This window comes from Taudactylus pleione, unplaced genomic scaffold (genome assembly GCF_031769625.1).
Source record: "Taudactylus pleione unplaced genomic scaffold, aTauple2 ptg000037l, whole genome shotgun sequence".
NCBI classification, from domain to species: Eukaryota; Metazoa; Chordata; class Amphibia; order Anura; family Myobatrachidae; genus Taudactylus; species Taudactylus pleione.
In genome coordinates this window covers 16,413,347-16,431,820 of record NW_028284439.1, presented here as the reverse complement: position 1 = coordinate 16,431,820, position 18,474 = coordinate 16,413,347, and the positions used below count along the sequence as shown (strand labels likewise).

General features: G+C 37.6%; 1 protein-coding gene across 3 annotated transcripts in view; it reads right to left on the bottom strand.

Moving 5' to 3' along the window:
* NAALADL2 (N-acetylated alpha-linked acidic dipeptidase like 2) overlaps positions 1–18,474 on the bottom strand; it is an 860,785-nt gene that overhangs the window by 396,573 nt on the left and 445,738 nt on the right. The window lies entirely within an intron of this gene.

Below are 18,474 nucleotides of genomic sequence, written 5' to 3'. Positions count from 1 at the left end.
ATACCGCAAGTTGTATTCTGACTATATAAGACTCAGACTCCTGGCTTGAGTTCTGAGTTCCTACCTACCAGTACTATACTGTTCTGAGTTCTGGGGGTCATCCTTGTCCCTGGAGTATATTCCTGGTCTTACTGGCCTTCACAGGTCACCAGACAAGGGGATGCCCAGTGTAGCTGGTCTGTTCACTCTGGTTCCAGCCCAGTATCAATGCATATCACAAGTATGTGGTTCCTAAACTGTCACTCATGTCCCTAATTCCTGTTCATACCCATGAGCCAAAGTATAATTAAGCCACCTTGATTCCAATGCATGTCAGTCATACCTAAGGGTCCTGAGCCAGATCTACATAATACCCAGACTCTGACAGTCTGATTTTAAAACCAATCAAAAGCAATCTAAACCCAAAGTTAAAAAATCTGAAATAATAAACTAACAACTGAGAGGTGAGTTTGTATCTAAAAAACCCCCAATCTATTGGTGAAAGCTTCATTAGGATGCCTATAAAAAGGGACATAACCATGTGCTGTAGGATTGATGGCATTTAATGCTATTCTATGCTAAATACTTACATAAGATACTGTATTTAGCACTCTACCACCTGACTAGGAGAGAGAAGGCAGAAATAGAGGAACAACGGTAGCTTTCTGAGGTAACACAGAGCCTACATAGGCCTAGATTATTCCATAGGTGGTTGAACCTCAATGCAACTCTGATAATGAAGTCATACAGATGGTATGACCTTGTTGCAATTATTAAGCCTGTATGAAATAGTCAAGGGTCAGCTTTAACCATTAATAGCAAGATTGTGAGCTGTATCAGGCCTGTACATTCTGCTGTATGCTCTGCATTTTTATACCACTGTTTAATACCAGTCAGTCATGTCTAGAGTGGAGGGCATAACACAGCCAACTTTCTTCCACCATCTCATCCAGGTGATGGCTGCCCTGAGGACCCTCTCCCATACCTCAATCTGCTACTCAAGCCAGGAGCCACAGTGACATGAACTAAGGGTAGCTTTCTATAGTATTGAAAGCATGCCTAATATCCTGAAAGTTATAGACTGCACACACAATCGGATGAGACCACTGAAGAATAGGACCAAAATATACACCAATAGGCACAATGCCTATTCAATAAATGTGCAGGTCGTGTGATGTAGAACAATAAATCCTAGGTGTTGTAGATGGGTATTTTGGTTCATATCACAATGCTTTTATCCTCAAATAGTCATGCCTCTGTGCTATATTTGAGACAGAACAAATGCTTGAAAGATTTAGTAAGTTAAGTGGTTAGTTTTCTTACACTTTAAAGGTAAAAAAAATGTGATTGTAGTATTTTTTTATGTTATTTAATTACATAGGTGATTCTGGCTATTATTGTTGCTTCTGGCTTCATCGTCACTTCTGCAGACTTCTGCTGAGCATAAGTATAATGAGGCACATATATCCACTAGATCAGTGATAGAACACACTTTTGGACTATTAATATCTAGGTTAATGTGTCTAAATTCTTCTGGTCGTGTACTGTTATGTAGTCCAACAAAAGTGTCTGATATTGTGCTCTTCTGCTGCCTATTGCATAATCTGACATTAGAGTACATCAACCTCCTTCATTTGATAATGCAATAGAAAATGAACAGATAGTTGTTGTTACCATCAAGTGACTCTTAGAGCACAGAAAGTGGGAGGCAGGTTAGGCAATCACTTATTGACAACTATTTCACATGTAAGTATAAACGACCTTTGTGTTTTTTTACTATTCCCAAACTAACTGCAATCATAACTTAGGTGTAACCTAGGTGTTTGCAGCATCTAGAACACAGCCTCTAAGTTTTATACAGAAAGTCAACTTGAAAATAATATTCAGTATATTCAGTACAGAACTTTGCATGTTCAAACATATTTATGTTGACTGAATAGTAGTATACCACAATGTAAATATGTTGTGTTTGCAACAGGATATATTACATATTAGAAACATATTTTGCAAAAACAACACCACATAATTTGGTGGTATGTATAAATGTCACCAACATTTAAGAAATGTACTCATTTCAAATATTTTTGCCCTTTTGTGGAAATGGAGAATGAAAGGGAACACCAGGGTGTCTCTGTGCATAACTAACACATGGGCGGAGACAACACCTTGCGGAGATGTTGGTGCAGACCTGGTTGATGTGTACTGCAGACAGATGTAGTGCTTTATTGGTCAGATCTGCAAGGTAAAGTTTTTGAACCTAAAGACACTGTATTAATGTTTTGCTTCTTATAGAATTTATTTGTGACTATTGCATTCTAACAAAAGCATTTGATTGGGATGCAATTTAATGATAACAGATGTTTGTGCCTCTATGGCTGTACACAGCCACTGAAAGCTGGTATTCATATGGCATAAATTATGATTTAACCTCCTTATCTGCCTGTAAATTTGTTAATTTTGCCTCATTTTGTGTTCTCTTTAAATCCACTTATGTTCTTTCAAATTCAGCTATGCCCACAATAATGCCCACTGGTGGATCTTTTGCAGCTATCATTTGTAGTGTAGGTGGGGAAATATGTGTTGTTTCATTTGCCTGTTGTGCAGGTGGTGAGTCAGGCAAGAAGTGCACAGTAATCATGGATTCCTCTTCCATCTCATCAGGCCTTTCCTCCTGTGAGGAACTGTGTCTTAGAACTATTGGTGACACTAATTCTGGGACCATGTTAGTTGAATGGAACACCTGTAAATTTTAGTTCATGTCATGGCGCTATGATGGTGCACATGAACCACAGTTGAGGAACAGGAAGTATACTTTCAGTTAACTAAACCAGAAGTATCATATGTAGGTCAGAACACAATGTTTCAGTAAAATTGGCTGTGTTAATCCCAGATGATAAAATGGGAAAATTATAACTTTAGTATCACATCCAGCATCATTGAAAGTGGGTTAAAAACATCATCCAGCATATTGAGATGGGGTCAGCCAGATAACAAAATGATTTCATCCCAGTTCAGCCAAAGGTGGAGTGATTATTTTTCTGACAGGGAATACTCAGGTGGTCCTTGATGTTTCTTTGTTGGTTAAATGCTACTTCTGACTAAGTTTTACCTTTCCTCCTTTGGCGCTGCTTCCACAAGTTCTCAAAAAGGTAAAAAGAGAAAGTGACTGGATACTGTTTGCACCAGACTGGCCAAAATGGTCTTGGTACACAGACACTCACAGACTGTCAATGGATCTACTGTGGCATCTTCTGCAAAGGGAGAATTGTATAACTCAGGAACCATTTTGCACAAGGACATTAGACAATCCATAAAAAGAAGTGGTTATCTGACATGATAGTTGGGACAATTCTGAGAAATGAAAAGTCTGGAGAGCCCGTACACTTCCCCCCTAATTATTTATATTCTATCTTAGACACAAGCATTACAGCTGGTTAAGTTTAAGGGGAGACCCCACGCATTTTGCCCTTTAAAAAAACAGCATGCATCCAGCAGACATGCTGGAAACACCACAGAATGCTAATGATTGTGACTTTTTAAGCAGCCACACAATGCAGATTAATTGCTGAGTTAGAGGCTAACTAGAAAACTATTAGATTTATAAAGTTTCCAATGTAACTTGATGAAAACTGTCTGACAGTTTGGATGATTTTATAGTTAGATACGCAGGGATTCAAGCTCGAACAGGATAAGGACAGAGCATGGGGTGGTACCATATGAAAGGATGCCAACTACTGTATTAAGAAAAAAAGGATGATACAGAATGCAATACATACAACAGCCAACACTTAAATGTACTAATAAGTACACATTAGCCTACACTTCTTAACAGAAGTAGGAGACTTCAATTAGTATAACAATGATTATCTTAATTATTGATAAGAATTGTTATATTGTTAGGACCGATATTATGAATTGGGACATGAGCGTGACTAAGCAACATTTCTTGATGAAAAGACCAGGCAATTACAGGTGCCTAGGGTGCACAACCTGAAGTTTTTTAGAGTCTGGGGATTCTTTTCCACACCCACAGACAGAGGGAAGAAGATCAAGATCCACCACGTACTTACCTGCTCATCCAAGTTCATCATATATTTTATAAGGTGTCACTGTGGTTATCTTTATACTGGTAAGACTACCAGGCAATTTAAGGAGTGGATGGTGCTCCACCAGATGGCCCTAGATGGTAAGTCCATCAATCAGCTGGTGGCCAAACATTTTATGGATGCGAGACATAGCCTCTCCACCCTAAGATATAAGATCATTGATATGGTCCCTGAGAGTCATCGTGGGGGTGGCAGATCCTGGCTGCTTCTCCAGCGGGAGGCAGGCTGGATACATGATCTCAACACTGTGAACCCTAATGGACTTAACGAGCAATGTACTTTCAGCTGTTTTTTATGATTACTCTTCTTGTCCTTTTGTTGTTTCAGATTTTTACAATTTCTTCATTCTTTGCTGGACTGGTTATATTTTACATATTTTTGTCATCTTGTCTATACCTCTAGGATATTTTCATAGAGTATGTAGTCATTTATTAGAATTGATATTTACATAATTAGAATATTTCTAATACTCTGTAAGCCATGGCAGTAATTATAGCTGTATTTATTAGTTTTGTTATTCAGATTGTAAGCCCATCTAGCCTCTAGAATGTAGATATAGTAGTTTGCTTAAATTCTCAGTGTATGCTGTTTCCACTTGTAACTTATGTTTGGTGACAGTGTTTTGTTTTCACTGGGTCTCCTGCTGCTGATGTCACACAGCCTCAACGGGGCTCTGGGATGGTGAGGGCGGAAATCGGACAGTGAGATGGATGGGTGCTGCAAGTTTGGGTGTCCTAGTGGTAGGATATTCAGGTAAGTCAATTTTTCGGATTGTTTGTCCTGATGAAAATTTGCTATGTTGAATTGAAACAAGCAGAGGCTCCTGTATTAGTATTCATTTGATTGATTGAGTGCCGCCTATCCCACTTGCATACTATATATAATAAATGTAACTTACTACAACAATTGAATGTAATTTTGTAGAGTCATGAAATCTGATAATGACTGGTTTAAGCAATTTAGATTGAGCTTCATACTCTATGTTTCAAATGGGCTGTACAGTACATTTTGTCTCAAAAATACTGTAAGTTAAGCAATACATTTAATTTAAAGAATACCAAGAGGCTGTTTAATGTAAGATAAACATATGTTATTCTTTTTTACAGATAATTTTTTGATGTATCTATATTTAGTCTGTTGTTTTATTAATTCAGCTATTCTATATTAGACTGTACATTTATAGTGAGACCATAAATGTGATTTATTTGAGCTGAATGTAACAGTCTAAACACTGCTTATTGTAAAAAATCAGTAGTGGTTAATCTCTAAGCACACCTCCAAAGAGCAACTGGTTATCACTGACTAGGGGTATACTTGACCCCAATTTAGACAATATGAAAAATATAAGGTGTAGTGATAATAGCACTAGTGGTAAAATAAATCTCAATAAAATTATAGCCAAAAGATAAACTGCATTTATTAGTAATGTAGTAAAAAATAATAAAAGCAAATCAACAAAGATGTATATTGTAGACCACAAACTTCAGAAAAAATACGGTGGTTGTATTTCCAAAAGTGCATAAAGTACATACGAAAATAGCAACATATGATAATTTTTCATAAACCTCAAGGTGTCATGGACATGGCTATATAAAGTGCACTGGGTATCAATAAATAGAATAAATAATACAATATTTATAGCCAAAGTGCTTTTAGTGCATACAATAATAGCAGCATAATCTAATGTCCTTGTTACCTCTAGGCATTGAGGACATGCACATATGAAGTGCACTGGGTACAAATATAAGATGGAATAAGTTCCAATTCTAAAAACGAGCAGTCCAAATCACTCCCCAAATAGTGTGTGGAGAATAAATGTAGAATTAGTCATCCATACCATGTGCTGAAGGTGAGTGTCACTCAGGGTAAACAAAGGGGGTTCCAGACACCATCCCATTTGGGACACTCACAGGTTCAGGTGTGGATAGTCAATAGTAGATACTGCACACAATGCCGACGTGTTTTGAGCTGATTAGCTCTTTGTTATTGATAAATGTGATATTTTTTTTTAATAGCATGATGTTGATTGTGCAGCCAATTTGTTATTAGATAACCAAGTGTTATAAGGGGATGCAGTCAGGATGCCGACAGTCGCAATGCTGACCGCCAGCTTCGCAACTGTCTAATACTGGCAGGGGTCTAATGAAAGGCATCAAAATCCTGATACCTATCATTATCCCTACTCCGGGAGCCCGACGCCCGGCATACTGAATGAAGGTAGGCCGGAAGGTGGGTGTGGGGGGGAGGGAAGGGTTGGCGGCTCCTGGGGGGGACTTAGGGATAGGCACCCCTCCAGGAGTGTTAGGTTTAGGCTGCAGGGAAGGGGGGGTTAGGTTTAGGCACTTACAGAGAGGGTTAGGGTTAGGCACTTGGGGGGAGGTTAGGGTTATGCATCCCTAAGGGAGGGATAGGGTTAGGGGGGTTAGGGTTAGTAATATTAAAAATACTCACCTGTCTGCATCTTCTGTTGCCAGTCTTCCGGTGGTATTTCATACCGATCCCATTATAAGCTATACTAAACAAATATGACAATAAACAGGAAGGTACAAAAAAGGAGAGAGGAATAAGATCAGTATTACTGAGAGTGGGACACTCCCTTAGAAAAGGAACATTATAGAACTTAAAAATTCAATTTTAATATTGTTTAATTAAAAAGTAGAGTGTTTTGACTACAACATACAGTATATACACACAATAGTAATCCAATGAAAATTGTAATAGCTAGTACCATGAAGATGGACAAAGCATGAGACAATTGTTCAATTATTAATACTAGTGATGGTAAAATATGAATAGAAAAAGTGCAAAAATGTAGGTGTGATAAAAAACAGATTATAAAATGCTATGCACTGATTCTGATATTTACACTAACAATGATACTTAAATAGATTCACTAAATTTGGTGCAATTAAAGTTTTCCTGATTAATAAGGCATATATACTTATTATTTTACTCAGAAAATATGTTGCTGGCTGGTGTGCCAAAAAGATGAACAGTAGATGATATACAACAAGACTGAAAAAGAAAGTAGACATCTACTAAGTTCTGTGCATATTAGTTACCATGAAATAATGCCAAGCAGGGCTAAATAATTCCATAAGTGAATACTTGAAGGGCATCATGTGTCCAATTCCACCTTTTGCCCATCACTGTATTAAATAGACTGAAGTAAAATGGTTACCTCTGATGAAATTACATCTATGTGATGAAATAGGATGTAGTTGAGATTTCAGCTGTCGGGATACCGGTGCCAGAATCCTGACACCAGTCAGAATCCTGGCACCAGCAATTCGATGGTAAGTATTTGAATTAAGGGGAAGATAAGGGTTAAGGGTTAGGCACTAGGGGGAGGATTAGGGTTATGCTGTGTGGGGGGGGTTAGGCTGCAGGGAATGGTTAGGTTTAGGCTTCAAGGGGGGTTGGGTTAGGCTGCAGGGAGGGAGTGTTAGGTTTAGGGGTAGGGTTAGGGTATTTACTGGCAGGTGATGGTATCCTCATCCTGTCAGGATGCCGACATCAGGATTCTGACCACTGGGATCCTGAGAGCTTGCATCCCTTACCCAACCCAATAATTCATTATACCTAAATATTTTATAGAATATGATAGATCTTGGAACTAGTTCACATATTACTCATATAAAAGTATTCTCAAAGAAGCATTTTGGAATATTCAATTAAGTCCTTAGTACCAGTGTGGCCAGTGTAATGCTCTGCAAACTTTTTGGCATTAAGGTACAGAAAACATTGCTTTCCTTCCTTACTAGACCCATCACATGAGGCTCCTACAGGACTGTGAACTTAATTTAGTCAGACCAATATAGCTCAAGTTCTGGTTTGGAAAATAGACAGACAGTATGACGTAAACCTGATCTGTCCATTTGTCCATTTTTATCAGAATTGCTTGTATTATTTTTGTTTCTCTCTCATATGGAGCTTTGCAAGTTATTGTCGCTATACTAATGAGCTACAAACTTTTAAACATTACTTTGATACATTGGGAGGGTTTTCGAATACTAGTAATTGTTCACATGATCATGAAAATACTATTTGATAATAATGTACCTGTGTTCATTCTGAATCAAGGTTTTTTCTTTAAGATCAGAAAATAATGAATATATCTGATAAATATAAACTAAAGTACAAATGTTATAATTGATGAGTTGTTTATCAATTGCTCTTTGTGTTTTTCTTTTATATACTGCATTTACGAATCCATAACTTTATAGTTTATTTTAACTGTTTTAATGCATTTTTACATTGAAAATATGTCATTTATTTGATATCTTAGCAATCCAGTATTTATCTTTCTTTGTTTCTCATATGGCAATTAATAAGACACATCATTACTTGGTATTAAGAATTAGTGCTCTATAATTTTCTGTTTGTTTGCTGATCCCGGCCATTTTTTACACCTGCTGCTTCATTCCCTCTGTGCCTATGTGGGGTTTATTAATATTTTTGCAACAATGACAGAATACTGAATGTATGATCCTTGGAATATCAAGTTGCCCAATCAACTTGCAATCACTTTAAAAAAAATGGTTTAAGAGTAGTTTAACTTAAGTGAAAGATCAAGATAGGAAAATGCCAAATTTGTTAAGAGTGTGATACAGGCACTTTCCTGAGCATCTAGATATTTCTGATTGATGCTTTTATGTAAGGGTTGTAAGAATGAGGTCAAAATAAAAATACAGCAGGAGAAAATGAATGCACATACGGCATAATGTGGATGAAGCTATTTAACAGACAAGATATAATTCAGATTCTGAGAGTGAGCATTGTTAAATGAATCTCAGCTCATTTCTAGAATAACATTTTAATGGTACTCTGATTACTGAAGTCATAATTAATTTCAGTGGCAGAAACATGTAATACACAAATGGGAGAAATTTGTTAAAAGAACTAGCCAAATGTGATAGGACAAATCCAATTCCCTGTTAAGAAATGTTGACATCAGACTATGTAGAATTAAAACATTGGGATACCATTTGCAGTTTTTAGGGTTTAATCTTGATCGGATGGATTTGTTTGTGATCGACAAGGTTTCTCTTTTAATTATCTTGTAAATAAAATAGCATTGTTCAGGGGCACAAGGTATTTTCAAATCCCATCCTGTACAGACCAGACACTATGATTACAACCCTTTTAGTAAGAGTAGTAATCAAAGCAGCCAGAGTAGATAACCCCTTAATGGACTACATATAATAGAAAATCCAAAGACACTGCACAGCCTTAAGATTACTGGGCTGTGTCAAAACCTAAACTGTCTGTTCATTGGAATTTTCCATCTGTAAATCTTGATTAGATATAATGAACCATAACAGAGCAATCTGGGTAAATTCAAAAATAATTGTTTTCCAATTGTACGTTCAAATGATTTTGTTACAGACACCTGAAATACATGTTGCCACAGTTTTACTTAGCAGAGAAAACCAGTATATATACAGATAAAATTTGTAAAGGTTTCCGTCATGGCCAATAAAACTAAAAATAGTTTGCAAGATATTTGGAATGATCAACCAAGTTGATAACAACTGACTTATACTCACCTCTCTCTGTAATAAGAATTATATCCAGCTGTTATTAACTATCACATGGAAACCTTACCTGATTAAATATATTACATCCTGCTTACTTATTAAGAATTTTACAAAAATTGTATTTAAAAAAACTAATAATTTAAATACAAGAAAAAATGTCATACACATATTTACATTTAGAAAAATAGTCTAAACAATATATTATTGCTTTCATTTTAGCTATACTGTTAAATAAGATGTTCTTCAATGTAGATCCACATGACTTTAATTGCAGCCTACACTTTGGGTGGCAAGAAGCAAATCAATCAGACAACCATATTGCCTATGAAAACGGAGCTTTGTGGACTATTTTTCTTTGCAAACACATCAGCATACTGATGCAATTTGAAGTCAGAATACACTCTGGCTGCTAATGGAGCTTGTAAGCACAAGTTCAAAACACTATTTAAGAAAGTGCCTGTGTCCCACTAGAATTAAAGTAAAAAAAAATCTATGCAAACTGCAAATGCAGAAATTGTATTACTGGGCAGCAATATATAACAAAATGAGCATAACATGCAGTAAAGTCACTCCAAAATGATATACATATGCTTATATGTATATTCTGTATATATATATATATATAAATATATTATGAATATTAATAATATTACATATATATATATATATATATACAGTATATATGTCAACGTGTCTACGCTTCTGCTGATCCCATCCAACCGTGTTTCGTCTCTTGTTAGACTTTCTCAGGAGAAGAAATGTGTTTGACAGGGATTAGCAGAGACAGAGAAGTGGTGATGTCACTAGTCCAGGAACGAGGCTTGGAGCGCTATCCACTTCCATGTTCACTGTTATACAGCAGATGGGACAGAGCGCTAAATGTTAATGGATCATATTGTGATATAACTTTATATCACGTACTTATGTGACTGATTTTATTCTTCTAAGGGAAATTAACTATGTCAAAGTATTTCACGATTGTGCTCCCCTTGCTTTCTTTTTCTTTTATCACAGAAAAGGCCCTTGAGGAAGGGTTATAAAGTAGTGCGGCACTTTGTAATATAGCCTGAAATGTTATTGTTTTACTGTATATATATATATATATATATATATATATACACTGTATATACCTTCTGTTGTTAGCATCATCTACTATCAATCCTATAAATAATTAGGTGAATGAAAAACATTTCAAGCTGTAATCTTAAATGTCATTTTACCCATCCTTACCCAAATACAATTCAACAGAATATAAATCACAATGGTGGCAGTTTGTATGCATCAAAAAAGTAAGGTAAAAAAAGCAAAACATAAATATAGAATATTTACGCCCATATGCTGAGTTGAGGGCGTAAATGTATAGGTTGAAGTCACACACACATTACATTCAAATACACTTAGTGTACAACCATCTCATAAGCATAAGAAATGTTGTTTTTGTAGTGAAAAGAGCATTCATTATAAGGTTTGATTAAATTTAGGGGTGTGCACCGGCCACTTTTCGTGTTTTGTGTTTTGGTTTTGGATCTGGATCTTTCTTCGTGTTTTGGATCTGGATTGGTTTTGCCAAAACCACCCTTCCGTGTTTTGGGTTCTGGGTTTTGTGTTTTGGATCTGTATTTTTTTGAAAAAAAGCATAAAAACAGCTTAAATCACAGAATTTATGGGTTTTTCTGCTCCTATGCAATTATTAAGCTCAATAACCTTCATTTCCACTCATTTCCAGTCTATTCTGAACACCTCACACCTCACAATATTGTTTTTATGGCCAAAAGATTGCACCGAGGTAGCTGGATGACTATGCTAAGTGACACGAGTGGGCGGCACAAACACGTGGCCCATCTAGGAGTGACACTGCAGTGGCAGACAGGATGGCAGTTTGAAAAACTAGGCCCCAAACAGTACATACTGCAAAGAAAAAAAAGAGGTGCAAGATGGAATTGTCCTTGGGCCCTCCCACCCACCCTTATGTTGTATAAATAGGACATGCACACTTTAACAAACCAATCATTTCAGCGCCAGGGTCTGCCACATGACTGTGGCTGAAATGATTGGTTAGTTTGGGCCCCCACAAAACAAGCTGGCAATTAATGTGTCCCTGCACAAACTGGCTCTACGGAGGCAAGATGTCGTCCTCATCCTCCTCATCCACCGATTCCTTGGATAAAACAGGAAAAAGGGATTTAGGTGTCCCTGGACTGCTTACGGTCTTAGCCAAAGTTTCTGAACTTGACAGTAACTTTTTATGAACGCGCTGCAGGTGCCATATAAGGGAGGATGTTCCTAGGTGGTTAACGTCCCTACCCCTACTTATTTCACCTTCCGGATTTGGATAGAAATATTGCCAGAACAAAGAGGTTGAATGTTTGGTCTTCTGCCCAGGCATGACCGTGATGGGCTTTTTCATCCCATGGACAACTGTCTCCCCCAGAGCCTGATTTAAACAAACCACATCACCATCAGAATCCTCCTCGCCAACTTCCTCCTCAGTGCCAGCTACACCAGTATCCTCATCCTGTTGTACTTCAACAGTGACATCTTCAATTTGCATATCAGCAAGTGGACTGTGGGTGCTCCTTTCAGCACTTGCAGGGGGCGTGCAAATGGTGGAAAGAGCCACCTCTTCCCGTCCAGTGCTGGGAAGGTCAGGCATCGCAACCGCCACCACACTTGGACTCTCCTTGGGGATTTGTGATATCTTCTTAGAATGCACAGTTCTTCACTGTGCTTTTGCCAGCTTAACTCGTTTGATTTTTTTAGCGGGAGGAGGGCTTCCATCGTCATGTGAAGCTGAACCACTAGTCATGAACATAGGGAAAGAAGTTAGCCGTTCCTTGCCACTCCGTGTCGTAAATGGCATATTGGCAAGTTTACGTTTCTCTTCAGATGATTTAAATGTTTTTTTCAAGGTCATTTTCCTGAACTTTGTCATTTGGGATTGTATGTGCCCTCTACTTTGACATTGGGCATCGGCCTTGGCAGACGACGTTGATAGCATGTTATCGTCTATGTCATGACTAGTGGCAGCAGCTTCAGCACTAGGAGGAAGTGGTTCTTGATCTTTCCCTATTTAATTTTTATCAGAGAAAGTTTGGTCCTCCATTTATGTTATATTGATATATACGTGCGGCTAAGGCGCACACATACACAGAAAATAATTTTTTATTTTTGTTGGAGACTAGTGCACTTTGTGGGTTACACCACCCTTTAAGAAATGAGCCAGCCGGCCCTTTACTTATGGGACACAGGCGCATGCTTGGCGCTGCTCCTTTGCTGATGCACGTGCAGCCACAGTGCACACAATTCACAAACACATACATTTTTTTTTTATTTTGTTTGGAGTGCCCTTTGGGGGTTACAGCACCCTTTAGCGGTCAATCCAGCCAGCCCTTTATTTATGGGACACAGGCGCACGCTTGGCACTACTTTGCTGATGCACGTGCGGCTACTGCGCACACAATTCACAAACACAGAAAATATTTTTTTATTTGGTTTGGAGCGTACTTTGGGGGTTACAGCACCCTTTAACGGGCAAGCCAGCCGGCCCTTTACTTATGACACAGGCGCACGCTTGGCACTACTTTGTTGATGCACGTGCGGCTACTGCGCACACAATTCACAAACACAAAAAAATATATTTTTTTATTTTGTTTGGAGTGCCCTTTTGGGGTTACAGCAGCCTTTAATGGAAAAGCCAGCCAGCCTTTTACTTATGGGACACAGGCGCACGCTTGGCGCTGCTCCTTTGTTGATGCACGTGCAGCCACAGTGCACACAATTCACAAACACAGAAAAAATATATTTTTTTAGCACTTGGGGGGAGCACCTCTGACAGACAGAGCACCCCCTGGACAACACTACAGCACCCCTTTAGGACTGGGACACTGCACAGGACTTTGGAGTGGCCACAGCCCCTAATGATAACTGACTGCACAACACAGTCCTGCCAGCCCCTATGGACTTTGAAGTAGTGGACACAGCCCCTATGGACAACAGCAGCACAGCGCAGCACTACACTACACTGCACTACACTACAACACTACACTACACTACACAGCCCAGCCAGCCCTAACTCCCACCCTCCCTCTTCACTGTCCACAGCCGAGTGAGAAAATGGCGCCGACGCGGGTACCTTATTTAGGATCCAAAACCCGCGAGACCCGGAAGGCGGGATGATGACGTTTTGCCTCGATTTCAGATCCGAGTCAGGCGGGAAAAGTCGAGCCTGACTCGGATCGGCCTCGGATCGGGGGGGCTCGGATTTCAGAAATCCGAACCCGCTCACCCCTAATTAAATTAAATAGAAATCCTTTATAATACAGCAGTCTCATATTTCTTCTTACATATGAATGAAGTGGCAAAAGAATGAATACAAAATAGATTCACAAAATCATATAATGGACCTAATTCAGAGGTGGATGCTATTGCAGCCTTGACTGCATTTTTTTGCCACAGAGCAACTGCGTCTTTATGCTAACCCGCCACTGTGCATATTAAGACACACCATCGGACGCACCATCAAAAATTGCACTCTCTCTATGGAGGTGCAGAATTTATGTTTGAACATGGTCGTCTGTGTCAGTGCAACTGTGTCTTCAGATGCAGAGGCTGACTGTTACACGCTTCACACACTCCAGCGTCTGGCTAGCCAGCCCCTGTTACTGCCCAGAAACGCCCACTGAAATTGTCTTTCTCTGCATTCAAATTTGTCCTGCGGCTTAGAGCTATAACCATTGGGATATATGTGCAGTACAACTTGGACACATATGCAGACTTAAAACATTGTCCACTTGTGCAGCATCAAAACAAAATGCACCTCTGAATCAGACCCAATAGTGGTATAAGCAATAGACCAAGAAAAAAGCAGGGGATACAGTCTATGGCGCTGGTATGGATAGTGTTTAAGTTTAACAATTAATGAATAACAATATAAGAATTCCTAGAGCAAATTCCTATCTATCTAATTGATTACAAGTTACTGTACTAATAATGAGCAGCAGTTATATCAAAGGTTGCAAACCATAAACATACAAGAAAAGCAAAGAACTAATAATGTTGGCTGCATATAATTTTCTCCAGGGGATTGATACTAATTTTTATTTCCACTGGTGAATTCTCTACAAATCAATCCACTTAGCTGGACGTGGCTAACTGGTTAGGATTACTAAAAACTTTGTGAGTACTATCATATACCTTCTTATAATAATAACAACATTAGGACTTATTCCAGGATAACTTTTTCTGTGATTATACACAAAGAACATTTAACAAACAGCTGATATTTTATAACCAGTTGAGAATTTAATTCTATTATTTTTAATTGTGATATTTAGTTAATTAATTGTGGTAACGTGTTTTTTATATGTTTTTATATGTTTATATAAGCAATAGAGTCAACTTAAATAACCCATTTACAATAAGCTACCGAGTACTGACCGACTGTCATCATCATCATCATTATCAGTATATATTTGTGTCAGCCCTCAGACACCAGCAATTGATATGGCTGCTGTCAGGTGTTTCTGCATCACCCTGCAGGTTTACCTCAGTTTTCAATTAAATGAATATACTTTTACTTTAGTTTGCCTGCATTTGCTCCACTGTACTGACATACCAAATGTAGGAAGGTTCAAGTACCAAATCCACATAGGCTTCCAATTTTGTGAGCATGTGCAGTACAAATGTTCTCACTGTGACACTGTATGTATTCCCTACCTCAACAAGAGCCCCAATCATTCAAATCAATACTTAAACAGAAGCAGATATCCTTTGTTGTATGACTCAGTGTTTGAAAATATTTATAGAAATAGCTTTAGAAGTAATAGCAAAGATTTAGCAATTTATTCTAATAATATGTTGTAAGCATTTTCTCCTGCAAGGTAAGCAATTCAATTATTTTTGTTTCTGCAATAAATTAACAGCCCTTGTTTCTAGGGAATTGTAGCTCAATTTTACTTAATTGGAATTGGACATTGTGAATATCTCAGTAGCAGTAGGTCAAACCTCATACATACTTAGATAGGCTGGGAACAGAGAAACCCCATGAAAGAGAATGTTCTGCTTACAAGAGTTTACAATCGAGAGGAGAATAAAAGTTACAAATAAATTCTCTATTGGTGGTATAGTCATATTTATGTCCATATTAATGGCAGTATGTGCATTGTTTATTGTCATTTTACTAAAGGATTATAGGCAGAGATTAGTTAGGTATTTCAAATTCCCCTCATTCTGTATTTGGCCCAACAAAATCAAAGATCTGAATGAATAAATCATCCTCATCATTCCAGCTCTATTCATAAACTTCAAATTATATGGAAATTTAGCTTTCATTTACAGTGTGGAATGGCATTCCTCAGAGTGATACAGTAGAAGTGTCTTGACCTCTGCAAGCTTGTATATTTCCCAATGAAACTTACAGTAATTCACATTTTCCCTGTATTATTGGAACCAGGACTGGCTGAGGCACCGTGGGCTGGTTGTGCTTTTTTTGGGGGGGGCGGGGCTACATAATTTTTTTTCCACATTTAACCTTTTTCTACATTAAAAACACACAAGCGGCCTTCAGATATCTCACTGATATGTGCAGGCTTCTTGCTCTGGAGTGCTTGGCTGCATTCATACACTTGCAACTCACGGGAGAAATCTCGATCACATACACCATCAAAAACACAATCTCAGCTAAACACATGTCTTTGTAAATTTTAGTGTTTCAGAAGCCTAAAATCACCTGAGTTTCAGCGATGCAAATAGAGTTTCTAATCGGCAAAAACTCAATTAGACACAAATCTTAGTAAATTTACCCCTAAATGTCTAACTGCTGGACAACAAGTCAGGCAATAAACACTGGAGACACTTGTGTTGCTTAGTTGTCTTCATTGTTTTTTTTCCTGACAGCACCAGTTGTTGAGTTGGGCCTATTGCTTCAATTGTAATATATCAAATTCCATTCACTAACATATTCCCTACTGGCACTTTTAAATTTCCACTCCAGTCATTGGACAGTATACAGTTATACCCAGTACCAGTAACTGATACATTTTAACACTGCTGCATGGAAGTTTTATGAGCTTGTTCTCTTCATTGCAGGTCTCACATTGAGCCTATTAGTTAAGCTTTGACTGCTCAGCCAAGAAACTGTCTGTCAGACTACTCTGTTCCAACTACTTTAAAGATGGGTATCGGTATCGGTATTTTATTTTATAGAAAAAAGCAATGGTTACCTATAAAATTAGATGGTTGCAGAATGAATAATGTGCTCTACTTAACTGGCTACCTCAGGCCCCCACGAGACCCTCAGAAATGTCAGAACAATCTGTACCCACCCTTGGGACATAAACACCAAATGATAAATACGTTTTTAAATCACATCCTTTGACCAATAATGACATGTAATTTTGGGTTGATATTCTGCAAAATGCATAATAATGTTTTCAATGATCTGGCACAGGAATATGTGAATGTTTTCTTGATGGAATAGATTTTTTTAAGCTTGCAGCTGGCAGGTACATGTTTTTTTGAAAATTTTGGTTTAAAATGACACAAAATCACCTTACGGGTAATGTTATATACCACAAATCCCCTACAGTTTTTAATTTGCCGAAAAAAGTTGATTTGCTCTAATTTTTTTCACTGTCAATAAAAATTGCAAGAACTATCCATTTTCCACATTTTAAGAGACCCAAATACTTTGCTTATGGCCACTAATAGCATTTTCTACTGGTATCCCATTTTGGTTACTTTTTTGGATACAGGGTGATTTCCTCACTCATTTCCCACTTATGGCAGATACTACCAGCCAGAATTACTGTGCGATTGCTGGGGTAAGCCTTTTCCAATTTAATTGCTTATTAAGCAGGATAGCGCATATGTGCGGTAAGCAAAAAATGCCATTCAGAATGCACATTAAGCTAACGCGCTGTAAACCAAGGAGTTTACCGTATATAACTGTTTTCAGACTCATGTGCAGTAACAGAACTTCCTTCTAATCGGGTTACATTTATTTAGGTTTTTAGAATTCAATTGAAATATTTTAACCGTAGGGTAATGTTACTCTTGATGATTTATTAGTAGGTTACCCAATTACAACAAGGCTTCTTTGTTATGCAAAGCAGGCAGATTTTTATGCCAAATCCAGGTTGTTGTACTCTATCATATCTCATCCATGACTAGTAATCCCATCAACTGTATTTAGAAACTAGACATGTTAAATAGTGACATACAGTTTATGGAGTAACAATAGCCCCTACTTTCTTGATTTACATACCAGACACATAAGGGTAAACCTAGAGTGCTTTGGAAGAACAAGCAAATGAAGGTGATGAGGTTAGAAACTATAGTAGGTAAGTTTTAGGGTGATATCTTTTGCAAGCAATGATGGTCAACTGGAACCAAAGCTCTTTTTGGGAAATGTTAGCAAAAAATGTATCAGTGTATTTGAAACCTGCATAAAAATCTCGTAAGGCATCTTTGCAGACAGACCATAAAATTACTCTTTGCAGCCTTAACCTAGTGTCAATATGTGGTATTCAGACTGTAGGAAATTTTAATATGGTACTTACCCCAAATGTAATGGAATAGTAAAAATAAGCTTATTATGTTGTTTTATACTATTCTATTTTTCCAATATAAAAAAATATCTTCCAATTCTTGTATAAACTTCAGTTTGAGAATCATATTGGTGTATATTAGTTATATTATAATTGGCAAGTAGTGATTCTAAAAGGTAATTATTATACAGTAATTAATAAAACACATTTCTTGTATTTATTAATATATTATTGGGAATTAGAAATAGAGATATATTCTTGTATTGTATGTTTTATGTACTGTATTCACATTTAAGTTTAATA